Source organism: Anarrhichthys ocellatus, unplaced genomic scaffold (genome assembly GCF_004355925.1).
Source record: "Anarrhichthys ocellatus isolate YVR2014 unplaced genomic scaffold, GSC_Weel_1.0 scaffold12, whole genome shotgun sequence".
Lineage (NCBI taxonomy): Eukaryota > Metazoa > Chordata > Actinopteri > Perciformes > Anarhichadidae > Anarrhichthys > Anarrhichthys ocellatus.
This window is the reverse complement of record NW_022280042.1, coordinates 7,654,123-7,666,775: the sequence shown is the minus strand read 5'-3', so window position 1 is coordinate 7,666,775 and position 12,653 is coordinate 7,654,123. Positions and strand designations below refer to the sequence as shown.

General features: G+C 46.0%; 1 protein-coding gene across 5 annotated transcripts in view; it reads right to left on the bottom strand.

The window, feature by feature from the left end:
* LOC116386056 (beta-1,3-galactosyltransferase 1-like) overlaps window positions 1–12,653 on the bottom strand; it is an 83,925-nt gene that overhangs the window by 70,555 nt on the left and 717 nt on the right. The window contains exon 2 of one of the 5 annotated variants that reach the window (XR_004212936.1): window positions 4,363–4,458. The exons of the other annotated variants lie outside the window; for them this stretch is intronic. The gene's annotated coding sequence lies outside the window, so the exon portion shown is untranslated. The remainder of the gene's footprint in view (window positions 1–4,362; window positions 4,459–12,653) is intronic. 5 annotated transcript variants of the gene reach the window in all.

Below are 12,653 nucleotides of genomic sequence, written 5' to 3'. Positions count from 1 at the left end.
ATATATATACACACACACACACACTCACAGTATATAGGTAAAAAAATTAATGAAAATAGATAGGATTTTTGAGAATCTATAAAGTACAAAACAACACAATATTGCAATATTATGTTTGTCAATATTCTCTTACAGCCTTTATTAAAACGGCTGTGAAGTTGGACATTTATTTTCTATTTCTGCATATAAGATGTCATGTACTTATAGAGGGTTTTTTAATGCACGCATACATTACCAAACCTGCCTCATTTGATGGTACCATTAGAATTTATGAGGCAAAGAATATACCTCGGTAAATCACCTTTATTATTCTCCCGGGATCATCTCTTTCTTCTTTAGTTGAGGAGTTCTCCAATTGACAGCGCTGCTTTGGATCCAGGTAGAGTAAAAGAAACTACCCGAATAACTGCACTGTGTGTGGAAAATCCGTCAAAAATGAGTGACTTAAAGACGACATATGCCGGGCGACAACAATACCGAGCCAAAGTTGTCAAAATGCAAAACAACATCCGTGTATATGTGTTCTGTAGGCTGCAGAGCACATATTGCCACTGGAATGGAATGGGTGTTGAATGGATGGAGAAAAGCAATTGTGAAAGGAAATACCAGGCAAAGTGATTGTTTAGGTTGTGTGTGTGTGTGTGTGTGTGTGTGTGTGTGTGTGTGTGTGTGTGAGGCGCTTTTGTATGCAGGGTTTGGACAGCAGCTGATTAGCAGCAGGCTACAGTTATCAGTGCTGATTTCACCCAGCTATATCTGTATTCATTTATGCATGGAGTGGTGTGCAAAACAGAATCTTTCTTCTTCACAGCGTCCTCCTCAGCGCTCGTCCCTCACTATTGCTATCTCTTCTGTCGCCCGAGTCATCATTCCCTCTGCTGATTCAGCTCCAGCGCTGTGAGCAATAACGCTTCGAGAGTCTCCATTTGTCCTTCTTTTGTGAAGTACTCCACACTAAAAGGAGAACGTTGTCGTTTTGGGATTTTCGGCGCTACTATGCGGCCACCCGCTGATGAGGAACAGTCCTTTCTATGAATACAAACCAAATGACTCAGAGAGAGAAGCGTCTCAGAGGGAAAGCACAGCAGATAATGCACCTGATCCTCACACTATCAGCACTACTCTCCTCTCTCAAATGACCCTTTGCTATGTCCCGCCCCGAAAACGCAGACCGGCCAATCATAGCGTAGCATCAGCCAGCTCTGACCGGGGTCCATAGACTTTAGTGGATTTGGAGCTAGTCATGGTTAAACGCTGTGTAGTAGTCATACTTGTTGGAGATTTGGAAGGAGGTATAGGTTTCTTAAACCTTACGTTTCTATGCAAACATTAGCAGAGTACGTTCACACTCGGTAGGTGCAATGCTGGGGACCCAAGGACGTGCAAGGAGTTGGTGCAATGTGCACACAGGGCACGCTAAATATCAATAAACTTTAAATACAAGTTTAAACGACGCACCAGCAGCTGTGGGCAGAGTGTAGACACCTCAGTGACTTTTCACAACTCCCAGCGACAAATATATTGCAAGGATATTAACATGGAAATTAGCATTTCACTTGTGGCGATCTCGATCAAAGATCTAATAAAAAAAAAAACGACAAGATTTGATGAAAACACCTGCAGGTGAGAAAGACTCCGGAGTGAAATATTACTCCTCGTTAACAGCATTTACATGATCAATATTCATCACACTGCAGATGCGGGCACTGATATGTGCTCGTTGATATTACTCCACAGTAGCTGATTCACTACACCGCCTCAGCCAAGCAGCAGCTGAGAAAAATGGGTCCAGATCAGAGAGGTACGGCAAGCCTCCCATTGCTCTCATTAAGCAACTAAATAATGATGACAGTAGTGACAGTAACTGTAAAGCGGAGCTGGATGGACGCAGACGGGCGGCCAATTAAAACACTTGAATTAATGTGGACAGGAACTAAGCAGATGAGGCTCGGGCGGTGTCGACTTTTTCATACTTCCCTGGCATTTTCACCGGGGTGTGCGGTATGCGAGGTCGCCTGGTCACTAAAATGAGAATAGCTGGACCACCTAGTGAACAGGAAGTGACCGTATTTGGACGCAGAGAGGCCTCTACAGCTCTGGTAGCGACCTTGTCAATCACAAGGTAGCCCCGCCCTCAAGCATACCCTGCTTTAGACAACAAGTGGAGAGAGTACAGCTTCAAAGCAAGCAGCCAATTTACCAGACAAAGATGGTCACTATTTCCCAAGATGCTAATTAGTGCCATCGGCTTCCGAGGGCCCAGTTGGCCAGCAGCTGGCCGTCTGCATCAGTAGTGTATAGAATATGTTTGACAGATAAACAGTGTTCTGATTAGCTGGAGTCTCTCAACAGCTCGTCCTCAGAGCTCACGAAGCGTAAAGGGTGCTGGAATCCACATAATTGTGGTTTATTGACAACTTATTGATGGTCAACAAGCAGTTTGCCTTTACCGTTTGATGGGTGACGGTGAAAGAAAACATTGTTTTAATTGTGTCCACGTTCTGCAATAACAAACGCCAGAGGCAAGGAGAGACAGGGGGGTCTGGGGCACGCCCGCCAGGAATGTTCTTTCATTTATATGTTGATCTTATAACAAGCTACGGCACCAATTAATGCACGAAAAATATGAATAAAGCAAAAACATTTGACCTAACATATGCTATTTCTCTCCTTACTTAGCGCTACAAAAGATAAGTGCACATTGACGGAAGAAAAATCAGTCCGCAGATGCAGCTCCCTGGCTTTGCTACCGTTTCATTCATCTGGCAACTGTGATGTTCTGAACACAACGGCTAAATGATCAACTGCCACAGAGTCGTATCGAAAGCAGCCGCGGTAATGGCCCCCGGCTCCGCAGTCATAACTGGATACAATGAGATGCTGGTTTCAAACTCTGCATCCAAATGAAGCCACAAACGGCACACGGACCATTAGAGAGTGAGCTGGAACGCCGCCCCTCCCCCTGGCACATCAGCATCTTTGGATTTATTATTGGGCTCACCACCTCACTGTATGATGCAGCAGCCATGCTGATGTGTCCCCGGAGACGCATCGCAATAAAACGAACTGCCATTGTTTTCTTGCAGAAGGTTACAAATTGCCTCATCAAAGCCACAACACGGGTCCTCCACCTCTAGCCATTAATCAGTGGGCGAGACGCCACGAAGACAGAACGTCTTTGCCTTTTCCTCTGCTGAGACGAGCATCAGGCTGACAAGTGTTGTTGTTTCGCACTTGGGGGAGAGAGAAAATAAAGACCCGGTAATGTTGTCGAGGCCAGATGTTTTTAAAGGCGGGACACGGGGGATTTACTGGGCTCGAATGTCGTCGTAGTACGTTTTATTCAAATAATATAGATTTAGTTTCAGGTGGGGAGCGACAGCAGGCTGACGCTCTGTTGGTCGCTGACCCGCGAGTCAAAGACAAAGACGGCGAGCAAAGTGTCTCGCGTTAGACTCGCTGTTATTTTAATTGAGGTTCTGTGATTGAAATCTCGCCGCCGCTCCAAAATATGGAACGGATCCATAAATGAACGACAGCGCTTTGCGAATAAATTAAGACGCGCCGCGGGCTGAATTCTAATGGCCGTGTTAACCTTTCGCTAACAAAGTTCCATCGACGTTCACTGTTCGAAAAGGAGGGAGCGATCGAATAGGGGCCTCCTGTAATTTCCACTTCCAACTGTTCTTTTTTTTAAATAATTTCCCACCCTTGTGTTCACAGTGTCTCGGTTCTAATTGGGATGAGAGTTGCGAGGATGAGACACTTGGATTTCATTAAATTGCTCAAAAATGGATTTCATTCCAGACGTGTGCAGCATGATTGTGCTATTTTCGGCCCAGGCGTGTGTGAGAGATCTTGAACTCTAATTGTGCAGCGTGGGGAGTGGGTATCTTCTTATGATTGGACCAGACACAGGTCGCCAGTGGCCTGAGGAGCCAATGGAATCCCATAATGCAGCGTGCGTGCAGCGAAAGAACTCGTTCGATGGCAGCTTGCGTTTCCACTGCAGCAGCGAGGGTTTTATGCAAAGAGCCTGTGACACAACAGGATTTGAGCTCCGCTGCTCTTACGCAACAGAGAAAAAACAGACAAGTGAGTTTTGATGGTTTTAAACATTTTGCGGATGCTTGCCTTGTCTTTACGTTTTCGCCTCCCACGCCGAGTCGGGTCGTGATGCGGAAGCATAGTAGCGACCGGGCAACGAGGACAAATACCAGAGGAGGCCGAGTGGTGCAATACAGTATCGCTGCTGTGCCGCTGTAGCATTGTATTGACAACATTCGGCCACCAGTTTGTGAAGCTAATATAGTGAATAGTGTTTAATAATATCCAGTTAGATGAATTCAAATGAACACAAACCTGACAGGCAGTGTTGTTGATGATGGAGGGGTACTGGAGTCATCTGAGCAGGGTGTTGGGGGGGAACATCGTCAAAGAGGCTGGGAAACCACCGAGCTAGATAACCAGGCAAACACAAGGAAGATGTGGACAATAAGACGGACTGGTTGGCAAATACATCAGCACAAGGGAAATGAGATCAGCTGTGTTTTTGAGACAATGTTGACTTGCAGTGTCTGAATCTCTGAATCCTCAGAAGCTGCCTTTGATTCTACAGAGGAGGAAACAACTGGGTCACACAGTGTTTTCAAACTGGCTTCATCAACCCCCCCCACCCCCCCGACCCAAAAGATTCTTTCTGTGAACCTCAGCCTGCAAATCCTGGCTGCCGATCCAGCCACAATCCCTCTCACACAGAGCTTTCCCACCAAAGAAAGGGCCTGAATATAAAGTGCGATGTCTCACAGTGTGCGCTCTGAAGATGTAGTCCGGGCCTGATTGCCATCCGTCACACTTGTTGCCCGCGGAGGGCCGTTGTCGCCCCACCTCTATTAAGCGACGGGAAATCAGCCGGGGAGAGGGATGATAATGGCGTGCCAGCGTCTCCCACGTCAATAAACACGGGGAAATGTAAATAGAAGGAGGGGGGCATCTCTCTGGAGTGATTACAACACATGGTGACCGGCCTCGCAAAGCTTGTAGGGAGATGGAGGGGGGCCTTTAGGATGGTTGAGCTCCACGTCTGCGACACCAGCCTTATTTGTGGGAACTGTCAGATAATCGTTTATTATCAGTTTGATCAAAATGTCAAGCTCCCTCTGAAAATGTCACTTCAAAAATAACCTCGAATGAAATCCTTAAAGCAGTTCTGACACCGCGGGGGGGTTTGGGGGGGAGAAATGAACTCGACGATGCTGCTCTACGGAGTACAATGCGGCGACAAACATTAGCTGCAGCCGCGTTAAGCTGGGGCTTTTTATTGCTGCCGAGAGAGTTACAGTGTAAAGGGTATTACGGAGCAGACGGGAGATTATGCCGCTAATCTGTACCGACAACCGCGCTGTCATTGATTATTAAAGGCCCAATCCATAATCCAGCAGCACGCGGAGGGGGGACGCCGCGCTGCCGGGAAAGAAAAAGCCTCTGCAAAGCGTCCGTTGGTTCGCTTTCGGGAGAGTCTCGATGCGAGGAATGACAAGCTGGGGGCGGCTGATAACAAGTTAGCGATGTAGACTTTGTAGACTGGAAGAATGCAGCTCAGCGATGTGTTGTAATACACAGGAAAGAGCGTCTAATTAAGTCCTTTAATAAAGGCAATATCTGCAGCGGTAGTTGTAAACATGCTTTGGGGCTTTTTGTAGACGTGAGACTGTTGTGGTTGCACTCCACGATGTGTGTTGACTGAGTCAAATGTCGTACCTGTGGCATTTAAATTCGATACACTAGCTCTTGAGATCAAAATGAAGGTCCAGTTGGAAGATAATTCAGTGTGTGCCGAGATGTTCCTCGTCATGTTCGTCACGTGACGAGGAACAACCAATCACAGCCCTTTAAAAAGAAGGGCCGCAAACCTCACAACAAGGCGAATAGTGCAACAAAGCACCTGTGAGGGATTCACAGTGCAGGAAAATCATTTCTCTTTGTTTTGACTTTAGTACCGCCAACTTCATCACGGTCATCGCAACGCGAAAGGTGTTGGTTGCTTAGCAACAGCAGGCAGGAAAGGAGCGCAAACCTCCCCGGCGCCGTGAGGACGAAAGGTGGCGCGGTTGTAGACGCAACATGTGAATTGTCATTTTAAGGCAAAATAGAGATCATTTAGATGTAGAGATGAAAAAAAATCGCAGCTGAGCTCCGAGCAGCTGTGGAAACACACCGGTTCTCATTTTTGGAGCTTCAGAATATATTTATATTCTAATGACGGAACTCTTCTAGGATGGATTCTCCTCGTTGAGAAGACGTGCGTTCAAAAGCTGCGGATGAAGGAGGAGGAGATGCCTGTCGCATTTAATTTCAGGCTACTTTTCACCCGCCTATTTCACTGTGACACGGGCCCATCATATTCGCTGGAACGCGAGGCACCTCTGGGTGCCAAAGTCTGAATGCCGGCATCCGTCTCTGCTCCCCTGACACCTGTAACGCTGACGTCTCCGTGCCGGTCCAATCCGTCCCTTTTCATTTTCCTCCATTAATCTCCCAGCCTGGTAATTCGGTTTTCATTTGTTCCTCATCTCGCCGGCCCGTTGAATGCCAAGCCCACGTAGCAATCTCTGTCGAGGTGCCAGACGTATTCTTTTCTCACCGACAGGAAGCCGGGGGGACAGATTAAGCTCGCCGCAATTACAGGAGAACAGCGGAGGGGAGGATTCTCTCCGCTTGTTGTGCACCGTGGCTCTGACCCCTGCTTGTCTGCGCACCTGGGCTGTCCCTCCCGGGCTCCCGTACGTCACTCAATTAGCGAAGATCCTTTATTGCACCTGTGCCTCCCGTGCCCTTTCCCTCGCCGAAGATGGCAAACATCCAACAGCATAGCAAAGATGGCCCTTTCATCGGGTTTTATTTATCTCCCTCTCTCTCTCCGTCTCTTTTTCTCTCAGAAATTTAAGACCGCAAACGGTTCTCAAAAATACATACCTTGAATGGTTCTTGCAGCACCGAGGAGAGCGCCAACTTTCAGGCTGCCACTTTCTGTGAATCTAACGGCGGGTGACGACGAGGAGAGAACTGCTACTTCAATGCACTGCCAATCTCATTTTGAAAAGGTGCGTCATTTCCATATTTCCGTCCTAAAAATAATCCCTGTTAACCCCCGCAATCAGTGGATGAAAAGCAGCCTCATGTCTCCTCTCTTCTACAGATGACAGACCGAGTAGAGCTCGGTATCACAGGGATGCTCCGATGCCAACTCAGACAGCTGGATCAGGTATCAGTGACAATGAGACCAATCTATTCAGTTCTGTTTAGACACTATATACAGTATATAGAGGCTTTACAATCACGTTAAAGCTTTAAGCAACTGAACGCTTCCATTCACATTGAAAAAGAAGAAATAAATGTATCAATTGAAGTACTCTATTGGGGTCCGTATCACTTTAAAGTACTAGTATTGTTACTGGTATCGCTATGTTTCTAAACCACACCGTCCCTCCTGCCGATTCACACATTACAACAACACCAGAGTGGCCCATCACGTCGAGTTGGCCTCGAGGAACTGACTCCGACTGACTCTTTATCACCGAACACAAGTCCCCGTGAAATTGAAGAAGAAAAACACAAACTACAGATAACACGAGCGGAGCTTGTGAATTCACTGCACAGCCTGCAGCACAAAGCCAGAGGGGGATTTATGGACGAGGGAGATGACTTGCAGTTACGCTATAAGGTGTTTAAGTCCCCTTTGTGCTCCCCGTAAAAAGAACACACACACACACACACACACACACACACACACACACACACACACACACACACACACACACACACACACACACACACACACACACACACACACGTTTGTTTTGTGCTGAGTTTGTGCACTCTTTTTGTTGGAGGCTTGATATCAGCAGCAGGTATAATAAAGTAAGAAAAAGCTGCAGATAGGAACACTATTTTATGACTCTTGCATGGATAAATAATACCTGTACATGCATCCTTTCACTGGCATACTTTAGTTGCCTCACATGCTAGATAGAGATTTTTAAAAATGTGCAGAAAGCTTCTTTATTGATGGCACACACTGTAAAATAACGGCTAACACTGTGCGTTTAAGAGTCACAGTTCAGTTCATATTTAACACCTGGCTTCTTACCAAGCTTTAAAAGATGGGCCATTTTCTAAACCAGAGTGAGGACAGTTCCACAGGTGTCTTCCACCGGATGCCCATGGGCTGTTATAATGAGCAACAAAACGCCGCGTTAAAAAGGTGTTGTACAGCGCCATAAAAACCACAGGTGACAGTAAACCACTGAGCCAGAGAGTGAGGTAAGAAAGGATAAACAAGCCACAGTGACCGAAAAATACCGTGTAAAATAAAGAGTGTAAAAGTGCAAATAATAAAACAGTAGTCAATAAAATGGAGAGAGTAAAAAAGGAACATAAAATGGCTTTTGCATGGAATTTGTTATGCAGCAGGAAAGTACAATTTAACACATCCAGCGGGGTCCCAAAGTGTAAAAACCCTCAGTTAGAAACTGTGAATAGCAATTACAAAGACAGTGAAGTGGGAGGTAGAGGTCCCTGGTTGAAATGGGTTTAGACTGATGTACAGCGGGGTATCATCTGCGTAACAGCGGAATGTTCTGGTCGCAAATAAAACCAACGAGAGCGGCCATCACCAAACGGCGGATCGTGGTAATAAATAGCAACATGGGCTCCTGGGATTTTGAGGTAAAAGGTGTCAAAATACCATTTTAAATGAAATATTATAGTGCTGCAGAGATGTCCTGGCCTACACTTCATTCCCTCTAATACCACAAATAATTTCGCAATTGCAATATCAGTCAAAAGGAAATAAGACAATTTTTCGAATTTGTTCAGCTCCAACTGCAAGTAATCATAAGAAGGTTGTTTTTTTGTGTCACAAGCCAGGCTCAGATCCAGGGGAATGGAAATGAAATAGTTTTTATTAAACCATTGCCAGCATTTTTGCATTTTAGAAAAATAAGTCTTAAAGGGTCCAAAATGTGTGAGGCCAACATTTGAGAAGACATCCTCGAGGAGCCTGGCTGAGATCACATCAAGTAAGCCTTCAGAGGATTTTAGATCAGTACAGATTTCATTCTACTGCAGGCCGGCTGTCGTGGGTCAAACATCTAATTTGTCTAATTGTCCCTAATTAATTATCGTTACAATGGAAGTGCTCGGTGTGAATCAAGCACTTCCATTGGTAACATAATGTGCATGCACACGGCAAAATCCCAATCCATTCCCCAACATGTCGGTCAACACCTGTATGAATCCAGACACTGGAAATGTTTCCTCAACGTGCTCGAAATACTTTAATTGTAAAAAGCGGAATTCCTCTGACTGGCGTGAAAAGAAAAGACATTCACAGAATGCCAACGAAACCTGCTATGACTCGACAACAGGTTCGGATCAGCTGCAGGTCGAGGCTCCCGGGCTGCTGGCTGTTAGCAAATACCGCCTGGCCTGTTATTATAGAGTCCTGGCTGCTCTCATCAGCATTCCCTCCGGGGAGCACCTGCTGCTGAGGTGGATGCTCCACAAGTTATTGGATTGCTAATCTCTTCCTGGGAGGCCTTTTCAGCCAGGCGGACAGATGAGGGTGGAAAAAGGCAATAAGGCATCTACGGGGAGCAGCTGATGATAAACCTGAGTGAGACGACAGCAACATGAGGGGGAAGGGGGGGTAAGTCCATATGCACGGCTGAGTTGGGGGAAGGAGGGCTGTCTGGCTTGGTAGGACACGCCTGCCTCCTGATTTCCTTCTCGGCGGCCGCAAGAGTTATTGCTTTTATTTGAAGACTGCTCCGGATTTCTCCCGCAGTAGATCACAGCGCTTGATAAAGCGACGGGCGGGAAGCGTGGGGGTGGTCATTGGGGAGGAGGAGCGGATCTGGTCCAGCCATCTACAGAGCCCGCATCCTACGGCCCGAGCTGATCTCTTAATGGGGATGAGTGCACAGGAAATGGCCGGGGCCCGACTTCTACGGACGCGATGATGAAAGGGAGCAATAACTCGACGTCGTGGGAACCCTTCCGCCGCATGTGGGCACGACATAGCGCGCCATCGTCAAAGACGAATGCACAACAAACTTTTATAGCGGATTTGCCTTGGTCTGTGCCACATTTGCATGCTGTACATGGATAAGTAGATTATGCAGACCGAACCTGGGTTCCTGTTTGGGTTCATAAAATCATGCGGAGGAGTTGTGTTCACTGTACAGAGCAAACCACGCGTCGGCTGGTTTACTGCAGCGGTATGAACCATGAATAAACTAATTTTGCTGTTGTCTAATTGCAATAAATAGAGTTTCGTCCGGTCTGTTTGTGCCATTGTGTTCTCTTGACTTTGCGTTTCATCACGTTGTGCGAAACGTTTGTTTTGCATTTGTTATTCTGTTAGTCAACTGTGGCTTGTGTTCATTCGATGGTTGTTGCACACACACACACACCTGGCTGAGATCTGCACTCCAGAGAGTCTAGATCTCTATTTATTTTGGTATTTTCAATTTCACAGCATAAGAGATGCTTTTCAGTTTTAAAGCCGCTTGTGACCTGCTGCCGTCTGGGAGAAGTGTTAGTTCAGCGTTGGTACGGTGTGATACCGAAGTGTTAGAAGTGTTCTTTATTTTTATGATGAAAATAGTTCACCAAAGTTGCCAGTGGGCAAAATGCTCGATACTTCTGTCACTGCTGTCTGTTCAGAACAAATAAAGAGAAATGTATCCAATCCAACAGCCAATATTTTATTAACTGGCACTTCGATGATGGAGCTTGTCAACATCAGTGTTGAGCGGAACGACTTGTCCCCTTCTGATGCGTCCTGTTTGGTGTGCATGGGGAAAGCGGCGTGCCTGGCTTTGAACCTGCGGGACTATTGTGGCGTCTTCAGGCGTCACAGCACATCAAACACATCCACCAACGCAGCGGGGAGTCGGAGCCAGCGGTCCCGCAAACCGCTAAGCGTGGACCGTCATCCTAGCACAACACTATGTCACCGAATGCTAAGGAGCAAATACATTATTTGTACAAAAAACACTCTGTAAGTCCATAAAATAAAAAGGCGTGGCGCAAAGTAAATGCATGTCTGTAATGTGGACACACTGAATATTAATGGCCACTCTCGTGCAAGTAAAACCCATAGCACCAGGAGCTGATTAAATATGAAAAAAATCATCCAGAGAAGGTAATGAACCGCGTCATTAAAGATGCATGGGGTTCATGTATTAGAGGGGATGCATTGTGCATCTCACCAGAGCACACATTAGCCCGGCCCTGTTCCATTACTTACTCACTCTCTCTCTCTCTCTCTCTCTCTCTCTCTCTCTGTGAAGGCAACTAGATAAGACAGACATTCCTGAAGTAATCTGAGCAGATAAAAGGATCTTTAGAGGCGCAGCTTCAGACGAGTCGTTTATCATTTTCATATCGCAGTGTTCATGTTGCAGAGCATGTCTGCAGTCAGAACTCAGCGGCTAATGGAGCGCAACACACTGTATTCAAATCAAATACGACACATGTTCACGGGAAAGACTGGAGTACAAATATAACAAAAAAGAAAGTTCCTCGGAAATGTCCTGAGAATAAACACGCTTCAGGAAAAGATTACACCAAGTGTGTTTTGCCTCTATCCGCGTGTCTTCTTCGGGGCTCGAGGGGAAGAAGAGTTTGTTGTTTTTTCGTTACCCCTGTGCCACTGCGAGAGCACAGGCAAACAACAAACACACTATGCCTGGTGCAATGAATGAAAAAGGGAGAACCAGAGTGCACACACTCTAATATACTGCCAGTACTGTTCTTCACTCCTTCATCAGATGTGTCAGCCACAAGGGTCGCTGCTGTCGACGTAATAGTAACACAGATCTACTTGGTGTTGATTCGTCATCCACCGCTGCCGGTTATTTTTTTAATTGATCGTTGGATCTATAAAAATGTCAGATGGTGAGAAATGTTTTTTTCAGAGCCCAAGGTGATCGGTGCTTGAAATCCGACCAGAAGTCCAAAACCCAAATAGATTTAATTACTATCAGAGTGAACTTAAACCATGGACCCGAATCAATATCAGAACTGTTGCTTCACAAAAGGGCAAAAGTACGAGTAAAACAAAAACGGTAGAACACAGAAAATGGAACGAGAGCACCAATATGTGCTGAATAACTTCTATTATTATTATTATTATCATTCAGGCGGCTTTATTATAAGTTAGTGTTACTTTGAAGGCTTCCTCACAGCGGCTCCCTGGCAAGAAGAGGAATGAATGAGACGGAAAACGTACAAACGTTACAGAAACGCTCCCTCCCTGTATGCCCTGTTTCTATGCTGTACAGAGAGACTTCCACCAAGGCTGAACATTGCACCAACTGGCACCTGCATGAAAAAACATTATTCCCACTGTGCTTCAGTCAACTGTGAATCCAACATTCTTGAGCCTGTTACGGCTAAAAGGATAATAGGATCCAAGATAAGTCAGATTTAGATTGTGACTTGTTGGTAAAACACAGACTTTGTTAAGCTCCATGGCCAACGAACCCATTATCCAATCGATCATCCACAATCCCTCTCGAGTAGTCTCTTTTATCCTCTTTCTGACGTTACAAATGCAAGGAAAAATCAAGTGGTGATGTAAACAC